The following is an 18,560-nucleotide window of genomic DNA, read 5'->3' as shown; positions in this document are numbered from 1 at the left end:
TCTTTCCTAGGGTTTCTATCTCCAGCGTTGTCTCACTTTGGGTTTTCTTTATTGTGTCTACCTCCCTTTTTAGGTCTAGTATGGTTTTGTTCATTTCCATTACCTATTTGGATGTGTTTTCCTGTTTTTTTTAAGGACTTGTAACTCTTTAGCAGTCTTCTCCTGTATTTCTTTAACTGAGTTATTAAAGTCCTTCTTGATATCCTCTACCATCATCATGAGATATGCTTTTAAATCCGGGTCTAGCTTTTTGGTTGTATTGGGGTGCCCAGGACTAGGTGGCGTGGGAGTGCTGCGTTCTGATAATGGTGGGTGGTCTTGATTTCTGTTAGTAGGATTCTTACATTTGCCTTTCGCCATCTGGTAATCTCTGGAGCTAGTTGTTATATAGTTGTCTCTGGTTAGCACTTGTTCCTCAGGTGATTCTGTTAGCCTCTATCAGCCAACCTGGGAGACTAGATCTCTCCTTTGAGTTTCAGTGGTCAGAGCACTCTCTGCAGGCAAGCTCTCCTCTTACTGGACAATGACAATCTAGGAAGTCCATAGTCATCTAAGAAAAACCCAGAAAAATTTATGGCCAAGGTACAACCTTGGAAGTCCTTATATTCCAATTAGAACCTAAGGAAACATTAAGATCCCATGAGGGGATGGAGGTACAGCTCAGAAGTTAAGAGCGCTTGACCCAGACCGCAGGTCAGTCAACAGGGTCTGCAAGGCAGAGAGTGGGGATAGAGGGTCAAGAGACTCTCAAGAATGGAGACAAGACAATCTGTCTGCTCAAGTCTCACTTATTGAATGGCAACTATGGGTGTATAAGCACAAGCTGGGGAGTGCAGCTGGAGACACTTAACCACAAGTCCAGGATATGTCTGAGAATAACAAGACGTTATCAGAGTGTGTTCAGCTGTGGTGGGCTGCTTGCAAAAACATCATGCTAGGAAAATAAGTCTCTTGTCAGGGTGGAAAGTACCAACCTATAAGTAAATAGCCCGATATGACTGCAGAGATGATAGCCACTTTCTTCTAAGAGTCGACTCCCAACAAGCACTGACTGTTCTTCCAGAGGTCCTGAGTTCAATTTCCAGCAACCACATGGTAGCTTACAACCATCTATAATGGGATCCAGTGCCCTCTTCTGAAATGTCTGAAGACACTGACAGTGCACTTATATAAATAAAATAAATAATTTCTTTTTAAAGTTGGGTTTAAAATGAAAATCCTGTAAGAACAAGGGAAAAATTGTAGGCCCCCATTGAGACATAGGTGTGCTTGCCTTAAACTCAAGTAATAGCCTGTAGAAGCTTTTAAACCACAGTGAGAACATGGAGATGGTTTTCAACCCAGTGAAGAGATGTCAAAGGCTTAATAGATTCTTTATAACTTGGGAAAGATTTTAGACAACAGGGAGCCCTTCAATAATGCTTTAGTCTATAATGATAATCTAGGCAAGGCTTTGAGAATCTGTGAGAACACTGTGAAGCCTTACACTCCAGTGTCACCACAGGAAAAATCGTAGGACATTGGAGCCTGCAGGTGGCTCTAGACACCAGTAAGAATTTGAGAATGCTTTAGGGCCCAGGAGAACCCAGAAATGCTTTAAGACCCAGTGAGAATATGGGAAAGACCTTAGGACAAACTAAGACTCTGAGAAATGTCTTAAGCTCCAATCAGAAGCTGTATAAGACTTTAGACATAGTAAGAATGAAGGGAAGTTCTAAGATCTAAATAAACATCTTGAGAAGGCTATTAGTTTTAAAAAACAAAAAACAAAGAACAAAAAACATTGAAAATGCTGCCCGGCCCTCCTGGTCCCCCCTCACAAAATTCCTCTCTTTATTCCCCCCCGCCCCTCACTTTGCCACTGAGTATGTGAAATTCCATGGTATTTCCCCACCCTGGTGCCTCAAGCCTCTGCAAAATTCGGCAAATCCTTTCCCACTGAAGGCAGCCCTCTGCTACATATGTGCTGGAGAGACTGGACCAGCCCAGTATACTCTTTGGTTGGTGGCTCAGTCTCTGTGAGCTCTCAGTGGTCCAGGTTAGTTGACACTGTTGGTCTTCCTGTGGGGTTGCCACCCCCTTCCGGGCCTTCAATCCTTCCTCTAACTCTTCCATAAGGGTCCCATTCCATTGTTTAAATGAACTGCATTTTCTGTATCTATTCTTTGGCTGTGGGACATCTGTGGTTAGGCACAGTGAGAACCTTAGAGGTTTTATGCCTCAGTGAGGACTTGGGGAAGACCAGTGGCTCCCTTGAGAACCTGAGGAAGTCTATAGACCCAGTGAGAAAATGGGAAGGCCTGAGAACCCATTAAAAACATGGGGGGACCTTAGATGCCAATGTCTAGTGAGTTGGGTTCCCAAGAATAGAGCTGCCTTAAGCAGGACACAGTGGGCACACAGCCATAGTCAACCAATGCACACTTTCAGACTCTTTTATACAGTAAACAGAATAAAGATTTCAAACAGTTTCTCCTTCCCACCAGGTGTTGTTTACCTTATCTCGGCTCAAGGTGACCCAAATCTCACACACTGAGAAATCTGTCTGTGCTCCAACTCTTTGGTGTGATGTCTAATTAAACTATAAACAAAGTTACTTCTCATGAGAAAAGAAGCTTGACAGTCACTTCCTCAGATTTGCAGTTTACTCCTCAGAACACCAGGATTCTCTGCTTGAGAGAGTATGCTTCCTCAGTCTCAGTCTGCTGAGAATAACAAAGACCCTGGGTTGCCTCACACTTATGCTCCATTGAAACTCTTAGTAAAGTGTGAGGTACCAGTGAGAACATGGGCAACGATTTAAGACACAGTGAGTACATGGGGAAGATTTAGATTACAGTGATCTGAGAAGGCCTTCAACTCCACTGAGTAGGCTTTAGGCAATAGTGAGAAATTGGGAAGGTCTTAGGCCTCATAAATAATTTGAAAAAGGGTCCAATAGTCAGAACCTTGACCAGTTCTTATGACCAATGAAACTTGTAAAAAGTTTTAAGCTTTACTGAGAAGCAGGAGAAGACCTAATGCCTCAAAAAGACTTTGGAGAAGACCTTATGATATAGTGAAAACTTAAGTAACAACATGAGTGAGAACTTGTACACATTTTCCTATACTGGAAACATGTGAAATGTCCTCAGACCTAGTGAATATCCGTATAAGGCTTTATAAAACCCTAGAAGTTTGGAGAAATTTTTTAGGCACCAGTGAGATCCTGACAATACCTTAGGCATGAAAGAGAATGTGGGCAAGGCTATAAGATACAATGAGAACATAGCAATATCATAGAACAAACAATGGTCATAGGCTACACTAAAGTCCCAGAAGGCCTTATGCCAACAGTGAGAATTTGAGAAGGCCTTAGATTAAAGTGAGAACTAGAAGGTTTTATCATACAGTGAGAACTTGGAGAAGCCCAAAGGCCTCAGTGAGAATTGGAGAAGACCATAGATGCCAGTGTGAACCAAGAGACAAACTTAAGACCCAGAAATAATGTAAATAGGGTTATTGGACACAGGAAGAATATGGAAAAGTTCTTAGACAGTATAAAACTGAAAAAGAGCTTCTAGAATCTGTGAGGACTTTGGAACATTTTTTAGACCACGGTGAAAAGCTAGGAAAATGTTTTAAAATCCAGTGAGAACATGGGGAAAGACTTGGACACTGGTGACAATCTGGTAAGTCCTTAGGACCCACTGAGTACCAGTAAAAGGTTTTAGGCCTCAGTGGGAACATGGAGATGCCATAGGACTCAATGAGCGATTGGAGAAGGCATAGGCCTTAGATTGCAGTCAGAACCTAGAGAAGGCCTAGGCCCCAGGGAGAACCTGAAGAATGTTTTAGGCCACAGTAGGATCATGGGAAAAGGCTTCAGACCCACTGAACAACATATAATGACCACATAAAACCTTTGAGAACAAGAGTAAATTTTTAGGCTCCACTCAAACTCTGAGTAGTTCCTGGAGTCTTTAACAATAACGTGGACCAAATTTTAAGGTCTAGTGAGAACAAAGGTGTCTTAGTTTGGGTTTCTATTCCTGTGAAGAGACATTATAACGAAGAAAGCTTATCAAGGACAACATTTAATTGGGGCTGGCTTATAGGTTCAGAGGTTCAGTCCATTATCAATGTGAAAAAATGGCAGTGTCTAGGAAGGCATGGAATAGTAGAAACTAAGAGTTGTGCATATTGATCCAAAGGCCACCAGAAGATTCTTAATCACATTAGCCAGATTTAGGCCTGTATGTGAGGTTTGAAAACCCCACCTCCACAGTAACACACCTTCTCTAACAAGGTTACCCCTCAGACAATCAGGCCATGCCTCCTAATAGTGCTACTTCCCATGGGCCAGGCATATTCAAACTACCACAAAGGGAAATTTCAGTAGTCTCCAGGCCTTTGGTCCCTGTAAGAGTCTGCTGAAGGCATACACCAGTGAAATTCTGTAAAGGTCTCAGGCTCCAGTGGCAACTAGCTTTAGTCCTCACTGAAAATCAGGGAAAGACCTTATGTACCAGTAAGAACCTACAGAATTCTTTAAGTCTCAATGATACTTTGGAGAAGGGATTAGGTCACAGTTAGAACTTGGAGCAGGTCTTAAGTCTCAGCAAGATCCTGGAGAGGGTTTTAGGCAAAGGTTAAAAGCCCAAGTGAAATGCAGGGGAAGGTCTTAGGTCCCAATGAGATCCTAAGAAGGCCTTAGGACTGAATCAGAATATTAGGAAGGCCTTTGTAGAGCTGAGTACTGGGAAAGGTACTAAGACCAGTGAAGCCCTATAAAGGTCTTAGTGAATAGTGAGAGGGTAAAGGTCTTCTGACATGGTGAGAACCTGGAAAATCCTTGGGATCGGTGAGTACTCAAGAAGGCATTCGTCCCCAAGGAAATCCTGGGGCAAGGCTTAGACCCTAGTGAGAAACTCAAGAAACTTAGATTCAAGTTAGAATCTTAAGAAGGCCATAGGCCCCAGTGTCATGAGGAAGAAAGTTGGTATTTATACTTTTACCAAAAGGTATGTTTTGTTATACCCATGAATCACACTCTTAAATTCCTAACCACAATCCTAGTCTACCTCTTCAAGGCTGGTCAGCTTTTGACAGTCCCAAGTTTTCATGAGGGTCTACAGCCACCCAGTGATTCTCACTGAAGCCAAACAACTTCCTCAGTATGACAATAATAATTTTTTAAAAAGCCTTTTAATCATAAGCTTAGTCTGGAAACTCTCTAGACCCAAGCTGCTCCTGATAAGGAAAAACCAGTGTCATCACTTACTAAAGATAATGAGACATGTGACTACATAAACAGACAATGCCACCTGCCAACTTGACAGTGTATAAGCAGAGACCAAGAGCAACGAATATCACTTTGCCCCTTTAGGACTGCTGAAGACATGGGAGTAGACACCATGTTGATCTGATCTGTGGCTGGAGAGTCTCCCCTGGGATCCTGACCCTTGAACTTGAACCTACCATGAGAGAATGGACATGATCTTTGGCTAAGATACCTCATGCAGGTGAGCAGCTTGGAGAGATAGAGTTAGAACCTGTTAGGAACTTAGGGTGTACACTTTATGTGAAGACACTCAGCATAAGAAAATACAACGTTTGTTATAGTAACTGTACATACCTACCATCTAGATCACAATATGCCGTGAATAACTGGAGAAGGTATTAAGTCTCAGTGAGGTCCAGGGATAGCATGACACTCCAGGTAGACACAGGGAAGTTCTTAGAACCTAGTTTGAATCTATGGAAATAATTAGGCCTCAATGAGACTATGAGAGAACATGAGGTGCCAGTTGCATTCTGAGGACAACCTGACACCTCAATGAAAACCTGAGGAAGGTACTAGGCCCCTGTAAATATCCGAGGAAAGCTTTGTGCCCTAGTAAAATTGTGGAAAGGCAACAGGTCCAAGTGACACACTGGAGAAGGACTGAGCCCAAGTGAGAATCAAGGAAAGCTTTAAACCTTTAGGAGGTTCTAAGGAAGACTTTAGACTTGGTGAGATTCTTCTATAGCCCTCACATCCCAGGGAAAATCTCTGAAAAGCCATAGACATGAATGAGAATCAGGGGAGTGATTTATTTTCCAGTGAGAATATGGAGAAAGCGTTAGGGCCAGTGAAAAACTGGAGAAGGCCCTAAGCCACAGTGAGAATTTGGGGAAGGCCATAGGTCTCAGTGAATAACTTTTGAAAGCCTTGGGTGCCAGTAAGAACCCAGAAAATCCTTAGAACCCAGGGAGGTACTGGAGAAGGCTTTAAGATGCTGGATGATCCTGGGGAAAGCCTTAGACCTGACTGGGAATGTAGGGAAAACCTTAGGATCAATGAGTACTTGGGAAAGCCCAGGATGCCCAGTGTGATCCTAGCAAATCTTTCTTCACAACTAAGATTCTGGAGAAGGCCTTTAGTAAAGGCTTTATGACCAAGCCAGAACGTGGGTAAATCCTTAGGTACCACTGAGAACCTGGAGAAAGCTTTGGACCGTAATGAGAACCTAGAAAAACCCTTAGGAGTTGTTGAGATTCTGTAGAAAGCCATAGGCTCCTGGAGAAAGCCTTAGGTTCCAGTGAAATAGTTGGGAAAGCATGGGCCTCAGTATAACCCTGGAGAAGGCCTCAGGTTACAGTGAAAACCTTAGATAGCCTTTAGACCCTATAAGAACATGAAGAAGGCCTTAGGAAACCCAGTCAGGACCAGGGTAAAATGAAGCCTTAGGACCCAGTAATAATATGGAGGAAGGCCTTACCATACTTATATTATGAGAATGACCTCAGACATTATTGAGAAGCTGGGGAATATCTAGGCCTCATTGAGAATTTGTGGAAGGGCACAGGTCTGCAAAAATCTGAGGCTCCAATGAGATTCAGGGAAAGGGTTAGAATAGTGAGAACCAGACAGAGGTCTTAGGGCCCAGTGAACCCTGAGAAGGCCTTAAGACCCTGTGGTATTCTGGAGATGGTCGAGGACCCCAGTGATAATTTGGGCAAAACCATAGGCCCCACTAGTATCCTGGGAAAGCCTCAGGCCCCTGAGAGAATCTGAGAAAGCCTGAGACATCAGTGAAACACAGGGAAGGCCTTAGATTCTAGTAAGTTTGAGAGTAAAGCCTTGGGTTCCAGGGAAGCCATGAGAAGCCCTTAGGATCCAGTTACATACTGAAGACAACCTTAGAACCTACTGGAGAAGGCTTTAGGCCACTGTGGAAACCTGACAAGGCATTATGTCCTAGTGATATACTGGGGAAGGCCTTGTGCCCCAGAGAACCTGAAAGGCCCCAGGTCTCAGTACAAACCTTTGCAGGCTTTAGGGCCTTTTGAGCACTAATAGCTGGTATATGGTACGAGTAAGAACCTGGAAAAGTCTGTGGCTCAGTGAGGTACTAGTGAATCCCTCAGTTCCTACAGAACTAGGCCATAACATACAGAGAAAACCAAGGGAAGCCTTAAGACCCCAATGAGAATGTGAAGAAGCCTTACTCTGCAGTGAGAAACTGGAGTAGGCTTATTACCCAGTTATAACCTGAAATAGCATGAAGACCCAGAAACACCTAGGGAAGGCTGTAGACTCCAGTGGTAATTTGGGGATGACTTCAGACCCCAGTGAGAACCTCAGGAAGACTTTAGGTACCAGTGACAACCTTGCAAGTCCTTAGGACCCATGTAGTACAATTCAGTTGGAACATGGAGATGCCATAGGACTCTATGAGCAATTAGAGAATGCATAGGCCTCAGATTGCAGTCAGAACCTAGAGGAGGCCACAGTGAGAACATGCAGAATATTTTCAGCCACAATAAGAACATTGGGAATGGCTTCAGCCCAAGTGAAAAACCTACCAATGACCACATAAAACATGTGAGAACAAGAGAAAAATTTAAGGCTCCACTTAACTCTGAGTAGTCCCTTGAGTCTTTAATAATAATGTGGACAAAGTTTTAAGAACTAATGAGAACATGGTGTCTTAGATTGGGTTCCATTGCTTTGAAGAGACACCATGACCAAGGCAACCCTTATCAAGGAAACATCTAATTGGGGCTGGCTTACAAGTTCAAACGTTAAGTCCATTATCAATGGGGAAGAATGGCATTTCCAAGCAGGCATAGTATGAGAGGAGTCTAATGTTACCAGGAGAAGACTCTTGATCACACTGGCCAGACGTAAGCCAATACAAAAGACCTTAAAGCCCCACCTCCATAGTAATATATTTTTCTAATGAGGTTATCCCTCATGCAATAAGGCCACACCACCTAATAGTGCTACTTCCCTTGGGCCAAGCATATTCAAATTACCACAGGCCTTTGGTCCCTGTAAGAGTCTGCTGAAGTCATACACCAGTGAGATTCTGTAAAGTTCTTAGGCTCCAGTGACATCTTCGGAAAGCCTTAGTCCCCAGTGAAAATCAGGGAAAGACCTTAGGTACCAGTGAGAACCTGGAGAAGTCCTTAGGCCTCAATGATACTTCAGAGAATCAATTAGGTCATAGTTAGAACCTGGAGTAGGCCTTAATCCTCACCAAGATCCTGGAGAGGGTTTTAGGCAAAAGTTAAAAGCTGAGAAAGCCTAAGTCCTCAATGAGACTGTGTGGAAGGTCTTATATATTATATACACTTAGGATATACTTGTAATTCCCAATGTGAAGTGCTATAATATTGAAGGCCATGATGAGAACACAGACCGTTTAAATCTCTCTAAAGCCTTATAGATCCTATGAAAAAGGCATATATTTTAGGCAACAGTGAAACCCAGAATAATGCCTTAGTCCCCGATGAGAACCCATGCAAAGTTTTAAGACCCAGAGACAAATCTTAGATTTTAGATACCATTGCGTAAAGGGACACATTTGGCTTCAATGAAAATCTTGGCAAGGCTTTATGACCCAGTGAGAACTTGGGGAGACCTCACTGACCACATGGGAAGTCCTGAAGTGCCAGTGAGATTCTGTGGAAGCTCTTAGATAACAGTAAGAAACATGGAAGATCTTAGGTAACCATTAGAGCCTGCTAAAACCTTAGGACACAGTGAAAATTGTAATATTCTTTATGTTCCAAAAGGAATTAAGGGAAGGCAAAAGGTCTCCATAAGACTTTGAAGAAGGCCTTTAGCCACATTGAGAACATGTGGAGCATTATAGGTCACAAAGAGAACATGAGGAAAGTCTTCAGACCCAGTGAAAATCTGGTGACGGCTTTCTAGAATCTATGAGAACTTAAAATTTTAGGCCCAATGGAAACCTTGTGCATATAGGCTCTAATGAAACCTGGACTAGGCATTAAGACACAGAAACAACTTTGGAAGCTGCAGGCTACGGTGATAACATGTGAAGCCCTGAGGCCCCAGTGAGAACCTGGAGAAAGCTTTATGCTTCATTGTGACCTGGGTAAGGTCTTAAACCATAGTTAGTGTTACCATTTAAATTATCCACCCGGGGATCCAACCCATAATCAGTCACCAAACGCAGACACTATTGCATATGCCAGCAAGATTTTGCTAACAGGGCCCTGATATCTCATATGAGGCTATGCCAGTGCCTGGCAAATACAGAAGTGAATGCTCACAGTCATCTATTAGGTGGAATACAGGGCCCCCAATGGAGGAGCTAGAGAAAGTACCCAAGGAGCTGAAGGGGACTGCAACCCTATAGGTGGAACAACAATATGAACTAACCAGTACCCCCAGAGCTCGTGTCTCTAGCTGCATATGTAGCAGAAGATGGCCTAGTAGGCCATCATTAAGAAGAGAGGCCCTTGGTCTTGCAAACTTTATATGCCCCAGTACAGGGGAACGCCAGGGCCAAGAAGCGGGAGTGGGTGGGTAGGGGAGCAGGGCGGAGAGAGGGTATAGGGGACTTTTAGGATAGCATTTGAAATGTAAATGAAGAAAATATCCAATAAAACATTGAAAAAAGAAGAATACTATCGCCTTAAAAATAAAAATAAAATAAAAATTATCCAGTATCATTAATGGTTTTTATATTCTGATGTTAATTCTGCTCCCTCAAGAGTTGTCCCCAAGGAGCAGTCTATCAAGTACCCAGGTGATTTCATATGAACCTTCTTCCCATATAAACTGGTCAATAAAGCTAGAGCCTGTGGTTGGGGAGTAGAGGGAAAGATGAGACTAGAGGTTTGACAGTGGGGACAGGTAGAGAGAGACAGGAGGACAAAGGGACAATGAGAGAGAGCTGAAGAGGAGGAGAAAAAGACCTGAAACTCATGACCAGGAGAAAGTGCAAGTAGCAAGGAGTATTATAGCTGGAGAATAAGTTAGTATAGTGTTTGACTAACTGGTTTATAGAGAGCTACTTAGGAGCTCCCTCCCTAAGCCCAATGCAAACCATGGCAAGCAGAGGCAGCAACACATTCCCAAGCTGGTCCAGTGTCACAACAAGGTTAGGTTTCCCTGAGCCTAAAGAAGGACCCTAAGGCTCGAATGCCTGTGAAGCAGCCTTCACAGCTGAGAATCAACAGCTGAAAAAATGGCAGTTAATTATCCAAAGCCTTCTCATAGGTACATAGGCTGATTCAGACATCTCTGCCTGAGCAAGCCTTCCTGTACTTGCTTTCCCATATCCCCCACCTCTAAACAGGACATGGGACAGCCATATTCTCGATTGGCCCACATGCTGTTGCCCTTAACCCAAAGACAGAGATGGCTCAGAAGAGCTGTTGCTGCAGGTCCTTCTACTGTCAGTTCCTCCCTACAAATAAAAGAATTGGAGAGTGCTGTAGTGCCTAGAATCGACCACCAGAGGGAGACCAAGACACAAGAAGTTCCAGATCAGGTAATAAGGATTAGAAATTGAAATGCTAATTTGAATGATTCAAAAGGGATGGATTCAAGTTAAGTATCTTGGTTTGCTATGTCTTCTCACAAGACAGCGCTATAAATAAAAAAATTGAGACTTTAAAAGAGATTAGATTTTATACAACAAAAAATTCAGAAAAATGAAGGTTGGAGATAAGCTGAAACAGACACTAGAACGTCAGATTCATATATCAGACTGCACAACAGAGAGAGAGCAATAAAATTTGGAAGCATAGCCTAGAAAATAATTTACTAAAGTTATTAAATCAAAATAAGGTAGCTTCTAGAATATCAGAATTACAATTCACAGATCAGACTGAGCTACAGAGAGAAAATAATGAGGATTGGAAGCAAGGCTCAGAGGAGAATCTTTTAAAATTAACCAATCAAAATAAAATAGACATCAGAATAACAGAATTAGAATAAGAATTAGAATTAGAATGTGTAAGAGGAATCTTGAACATCGAACACAGGTACTTATGGAAGAAGATATTTATAAAGAAAAAAACAAAAACAAAATTATGGAAACAGAGCCTAAAACAGATGATACAGGAATTTATAGGGCAAAATGAACAACAGAGAGAGAAATGTAAGACTTGGCAACAGGGCCTAGAGGAATCACAAGAACTAAAGGTGCAGGAATTTATAGGTCAAGATAAACAACAAAGAGAGCAAATGGAGGTTGGAGACAGAAGATGGAGAAGATGCTAGAACAAAGGCTGAGACAACTCACAAATCAGGCTGATCTGGAACTTCTTGTGTCTTTGTCTCCCTCTGGTGGTTGATTCAAGGCACTACAGCACTCTCCAATTCTTTTATTTGTAGGGAGGAACTGACAGTAGAAGGACCTGCATCAACTGCTCTTCTGAGCCATCTCTGTCTTTGGGTTGAGGGCAGAATAGAAAATAATGAGGAATGGAAGCAAGGCTTGGAGGAGAATCTTTTAAAACTAACCAATCAAAATAAAATAGATATCAGAATAACAGAATTAGAATAATTAAAATGTGAATAATAATAAGAATCTTGAACATTGAATACAGGAACTTATGGAAGAAGATGAGCAACAAAAGGAGAGATATGAAACATGGACACAGACCTTAAGGGAAGAACTTAAATATTGATTAGGGAAAATACTCAGGTAGAGACAGAAGATAAAATTAGAAAAAGATAACCAAAGTTTGTTAGGAAACAAAGTTTACTTTATCCAGTTAATTAATATACAACAAGGACCAGCAGATGCTGATCATCCACAGAATTATCAGGAATCATAATGGCAACCTGTGGATGTGTTAGAACTGAGAAATTTTAAGGTAGGTGTCACTAATTTTAGAATGCATTTGCTGTTTCTAAAACAAATGCTGACTTCTTGGGATTTAAAAAAATAGAACAATCCCCAGAACTGGAAAGATATGACAAAAGCAATCTAGAACCTGGGTCACATTTAAAGTGGTTCTCGTGGTGGAGAGAAGATGTGAAGGAGATAGCATGACAAAATAAAGTCAGAGGTATCACTATTTCTAAAGATCAGCTGTTTGGTGAGGGTTTTGCTGAGGTAGAGGTGCAGGCTGAATAAGATGAAGCAACCTTATTGTGTCCCTTGGCAGCCTTAATGCCTGAGACAAGGTCGCAGAGACAGGGAAGACACTTGAACCATTTTCTTAGGTCACCCCTTAGCCAAAGGACGATATTAGACCCCAGTGAGATAAAATGGAGAAAGCTTCCATCATAGCCTTCCTGAGAACCTAGGAATGCTTTCTTCTCAGTAATAAACTAGAAAAGGCTTTAGGTGCCAATGAGAACTTGAGAAAGTCCTTGGGCCCAAAGGAGATACAGAGGAAGTATGTAGGTCCCAGTGAGAACCTGAGAAGGCCTCAGACCCAATTACAACCCAAGGAAGGCGTCTGTAGAGCTCTGAGTACCTGGGGAAGGCCCTGGGTCCCAGTGAAACCCTAAAATGACTTATGACAAAATGAGAACTTGTGGATGTGAGTGAGTTCTTAAGAAGACATTAGACCCAAAGGAAACCCTGGGGAAATGCTTAGACCCATGGGAGAGTCTCACAAAAACCTTAGGTTCAAGTTAAAATCTTAGGAAGGCCTAAGTCCCAGTAAACATCATAAGCAAGAAGGTAGGTACTTATATTTTTAACAAAAGTTATATTTTCTTCACACAAGGTTCAGACTCTAAAGTTCCTAACCACAGCCCTAGGCTACCTCTTCAAGCTTTGTGGCAGTCCAAGTTTTCACTGGGGCATACAGGCATGCACTGATTTGCACTGAAGCCAAAGGCCTGCCTTCGTATGACAAGCATAATTTTTTAAAAAAAAAAATCCCTTTAGCAACGTTTATTCAGGAACCCCACTATATCTAAGGTTCCTCTTAATAACCAAAACCAAATGACATCATTTACTAAAGATAAAAAGACATGTGCCTGCATGAGCAGACAATGCAACCCTCCCCACTTGACAGTGTATAAGCAGAGACCAAGAGCAATGCATATCACTTTGCCCCTTCAGGGCTGCTGAAGACATATGAGAGACAGCATGTTGATCTTCCCTGTGGCTGGAGAGTCTCCCCTGGGATGTTGACCCTTGAACTTGTGTCTACCATGAGAGACTTGACCTGAGCTTTGGCTAAGATACCTCATACAGGTGAGCAGCTTGGGGAGATAGGGCTAAAATGAGAGTTAGAATCTTGAGGTATAACCTAATGTGATGACCCTGAGCATAAGATTAGACAACTTCTGTTGTCCTAGGAATCAGTGAGTTCTTGAAAAAGTCTGAGGCACCAGTGAGACACAAGGAAGTCCTTAGGAAATGCTTTAAACCTATGAAGATATTAGGCCCCAGCGAGACTATGAGAGGACATTAAGTACCAATTATATCCTGGGGCAACCTTGCACTTCAATGGGGGCCACCTTAAACCTCAGTGAGAACCTGGGAAAGGTATTAGACCCCTGTAAGTACCTGGAGAAAGCAATGGTCTCTAGTGGAATCATTGGAAGGCAACAAGACCCAGTGAGATAGTGCAGAAGTACTTGAGCCCAAGGAAAATATTTTACCCCTAGGAGATCCTAAGCAAACGTTTAAGACTTAGTGAGAACTGATGGAAAGCACTTAGATGCTAGGGAAACCCTCAGGAAAGCCATTGACATAAGAGAGAATTTGGGGAAGGCCATAAGCTCTATGAGTATCCTGGGAAAACCTTAGGTCCCAGCAAGAACCTGGGAAGGCCAGAGACATCAGTAAAATACAGGGAAGGCCTTAGATTCCTGGGATGATTGGAAGAAAGCCTTAGGTCCCAGTGAAGCCTTAAGAAGCCCTTAGATACCAGTTACATGCTGGGGATAACCTTAGACCCTACTGGGGAGGGCTTTAGGCCCAAATGAAAACCTAGAAAGGCATTAAATCCCAGTGATGTACAGGGGAAGGCCTTGTGCCCTAGTGAACCTGAAAACGGCCCAGATCACAGTAAAAACCATGGAAGGCCTTAGGGCCATGTAAGTACTTATTGCTGGTACTCAGAAACTGGCAAAAACTTCAGGCCCTGTGAGAGCTTAGGGAAGCTCTTAGACCCTAGAAAATTAGGCCTTAAGATACAAAGTGAATGCGGGAAAAGCTTAAGACCACAGTAAGAATGTGGAGAAACCTTTGTCCCCACTGAGAAACTGGGGTAATCCTAGAACTGCATAAGAACCAGGGAAGACATTGGGTCTGAGACCAAAGAGAGGCCTTAGGCTCCAGTGACAAACTAGGTAAGCCCTTAGGTACCAGTGAGAACTTAGCAAAGTCCACAGGCCCGAGGGAGTCATGGGGGGAAGATCTTAGGTCCCAGTGAGAACATGGGAAAGGCATGTGGCCATATTCATGTTCTGGGGATAGCATCAGACCCCAGTGAGAACCTAAGGAAGATGTTACTCCCCAGTGAGTACTTGGGAAAATGTTAATGGTCAGTGAGTTCCTGGTGAAGCCCTTTGACCATAGATTAGATGGAAACCCCAAAGTAAGAACATGTAGAAAACCATAGAGGCCAAATAGAATGTGGCAGAATCATAGACTAATGAGTCTTGGAAAGGCTTAAGTCTCGAGTGAGAATCTTGGGAATGCCTTGGGTACCAGTGAGAAGGCCAAGCAAGAAGGTACCAAGCAAAGGCCTCAGGCTCCACTAAGAACCTGAAGCAGACCTCAACTCTACTCTGAAATTCAAGAAGACCTTATGCACTGTGAGTACCTCAGAAAGGTCTTAAGCCCCATTCAGACCCTTAGACCATCGGCCCCAGTGAGACCTAGTGAAGATTTTCACACTCAGTGTGTAACAGGGTCCCAGAGCTGAATAGTTCCACAGAGCTTAGCACAACTATAGACAGCATGTAAATGAGGAGATCAGGACTGAGTTGGATGCTACAGCAATGATCAGCTAGCTCATGTGAGCTGTGTGGTGCAGGTAAGAATGAGGTACTGACCCATGATGTAACACTAGAGTGTGATTGGCTAGAGTGTGACTGCCCCCTTGGAGCTAATAAAAGCAAATGCTCACATCAGGAAATGGGGGATTATCAACACTTTGAAGCCAACTGCTATTTAAGCTGCAGGAAGAGCTAAATTGCAGGGAAACCAATGAAAGACTGGTTGAAACTTCTGGCGAGAAAGGCTGATAAGTGATTGGAAAAAAAGTAATTAAAAAAAACACTTTGGGTGGTATATAAAAAAACTATTAAAGCTCTATACTCCCTAGCATATATGATAACACCAGAATGAAGAAGCTAAATAGTAGCTAATGTCGTGAAAGTGAGTCCAGATGGCACAGATCCCACAAAGAAGAAATGGCTTGGAACAAAGAATAATGCAAAGAGGAAAGCTGAGTTTAAAGATGTGAGATTGAGGTCTCTCTAACAAATCCACAAGTAGTACAGCCATTGCTAGAACACAAAGCTAGTAAAGAAGTTCCAGCAATACTGATGAAAACCATAGTGGACGTAAATACAGTCTGATGTGCAAAAGGCTAGCCACTAATGTAAGTAAGAAATGGGGTGTGGGGCAAACAATCCCTTTAAAGGTACTCTCCTAACCCAGAGTCCAGTAAAGACAGCCATATCCCTCCCAGTGACATCTTCCAAGGTTAACACACCTAGAGGAGTCACAGTATTTGGTAACAATGATTAAGAGCAGCTTAACAAATAGAAATTAGACCATGCACTCCTCAAGAAATAAGTCAGTTGAGACAAGAATATGACCAGAATGGAATGAAGGATGCATCCTATTTGATAAAACTCTGGGAAAAGGGGCAGACACAGTAATGCTGTTAGAACTAGAGATGAGGAAAATTAAGAATATAATAGAAAACCTAGCAGTGTATGAAGATTTAGAGCAAATCCTAAACACTGCTCGAGGCAATGTACACCCTGTCTTGGACTGGATAACCATCGTCTGAGGTTAAGCATGTTCCTCTTTAAACCTTACACAGTTTGAAGCAGCCACAAAATGGAACAGTTTCCAAGAGCTCATTCAGCTCATGAGAAAATTAGGAGTACTGTGGTTTATATATAGCAAAGTAGCTATATCACAGGAGACACCACCACACATGAGAATTAATTTGCAAGACCACTTCATAATGACATAACAGTTTCTGAGGTAATTGATTTCTTTAAAGGATTCAGGGAATTAGACTGAGAAAAATTATAAAATTAAATGTAAGAAGGGAGCCATTTAATTTAAGAACACAGATTTTCAGATCATTCACAAATATTAGATCCTTTCACAAAAAAACCTGGGATGCTATTTGTAAACAAAACGTCACAGAAAGATACACAAAATAGGATTTATAAGGAATAAACCTAAGCCTTTTTAGGGAACAGAAGGCCACCACAAAGGTGTCCACCCATACAAATGAACAATTAGCATCCAGCTAGTAGAAGGCAAACACATACACCTTTCATCAGGAATCATGATAGGTGACAATACGACCATGTATTTTGTTGCTCCTAAAAATTAAAAATGAGATAAAGGTTAATGAGATAAAGGTTAATGAGATAGATGGTTAATTGATACATGCAGTGATGTTAATATATACACAGAACTATGAGACACTATACCAAGTAAGAAAAAAAAATGATTATAGAAGAGTGGCAGGAAAATCCATAGCACCCATATGTAAATTAGAATTAATAGTAATGTGATAAAATAATTCCCTTGGATTTTGCATGTTGCAGAGTACCTTAAATATTTTAGACTTCCCAGTGATCCTGAAAGTTTTCCCTAATTTCCCAAAATCTTAAAAAAATTTGCCAAAGTAAAATGCATTTTATCGGAAGTAAAAATAGAGCCTGTAAGGCTACCAACAACTAAACCTGTTGTGGAAACTCCAACCCCAATAATCCTGTTCAAGGAAAACACAACTCAATTAGTATGACTAGTAGCTGTGTCCCCAGATTGGGCAGATCCACCACTACACTACTATATTCTCCATCTATGAAATCCCTTGGTACTTGTGGTTCCCTCAGGCCACATGCTTCTGCTCCATCTTCCTTTCACCTCCTCTTTGTTTGTCTCCTTTCTTTCTCTTTTCTAGTCTCCCTCCTTCTTCCTCTCCCCTTCTCTAAAACTTTCAGCTCCACCTTTTCCTTCCACTACCCAATCACAGACTTTAACTTTTATTTTTACCAGTTAAAAACAGGGAGAAGGTTCACACGAAATCATCTGAATACTTGGTTCACTCCTTGTCTAAGGCAGCCCCTCTGAGAAAAGCAGAATTAGCATCAAAATACAAACAGCACCATGGCAATCCACAACATTTCCTCCATTCTGTCCAATTTAAAAGGCTCTTTTCTCTCAGATACAAATTGAGCACAACTATTACCATTCTGCAATTTATAAAGTATAAGATACACTTAACACCCAGTCCATCAATTTTTGTCGATCAAATAAAGCACTCTACCATCTATCCTAAATTAAAAGGTTTACAATTCTACCCCTGAATTATGTCATGATTTTAGATTGTATACCATCTGAAAACCATCCTCTCAAGTCTATATCATCCTTCTCAATGCCAAACAGCTTGGGTGGCTATGAGACTACAACCAGTCTTCAAACCTGTCAGAAATCTGAGAATGACTAATATTTCTGAAAATATAAGAAGCACAAAACATAGTTTCCAAAACTTAGCCAATTTATAGAGACTGCTGATCACCAAGACAGTCCCTCATTCCTCAAAATGTTGGAGCATCAGTCTTCAGCCTTCTGGCCCTAGATCATCTGACAGACCTTTTTAACACAGAATTTTGAAGGACTGATTACCCTGTCTTGGCAGAGATTATCAGTTGACTATTGTGTATAGTATGCCCTTTTTCTGGACAGTATTTTGTCTGTAGATGAATTGAGGCAGTTCTTGCCTAGTGACTGTCTAGACACAACTGGAGCAACTCCATTGATGCTCAACTTCTTCTTTGAATACAAGAAAGGAGTGCTATCAGGAGCAGACATGACTCTAATCAAATGATCTTTAATAAAGAAATGGCCATAAACACCATATTCTGTGGACTTCTTGCCTTTGAAGGCTATTTACACAAATCTTTTCTGAACTGTTAAGCCTTTACTACTCTCAGCCATTTCTAATGGAAATATCTCAAAAAACACTCTTTTAATTAACTCAGAAACATGAATTTGCTATCTGACCCATAACTCATATCGCTTAATCATCTTAAAACAGTTTGTAATAGCAATTATAGAAGAACTAGATCTAAGCCTTGTATTCTTAAATGTGTAGTG

The 18,560-nt window shown here is 41.8% G+C and overlaps 1 long non-coding RNA gene across 1 annotated transcript in view; it reads left to right on the top strand.

Moving 5' to 3' along the window:
• Window positions 1-5,458: 5,458 nt before the first annotated feature.
• Gm39116 overlaps window positions 5,459-18,560 on the top strand; it is a 29,450-nt gene continuing 16,348 nt past the window's right edge. Inside the window, exons 1-2 of the long non-coding RNA XR_870062.1 lie at window positions 5,459-5,504; window positions 13,314-13,448. This is a non-coding gene — a long non-coding RNA (predicted gene, 39116). The remainder of the gene's footprint in view (window positions 5,505-13,313; window positions 13,449-18,560) is intronic.

This window comes from Mus musculus, chromosome 7 (assembly GCF_000001635.26).
Source record: "Mus musculus strain C57BL/6J chromosome 7, GRCm38.p6 C57BL/6J".
NCBI classification, from domain to species: Eukaryota; Metazoa; Chordata; class Mammalia; order Rodentia; family Muridae; genus Mus; species Mus musculus.
The sequence above is the reverse complement of the archived record's forward strand: the minus strand, read 5'-3'. Positions and strand labels throughout refer to the sequence as shown.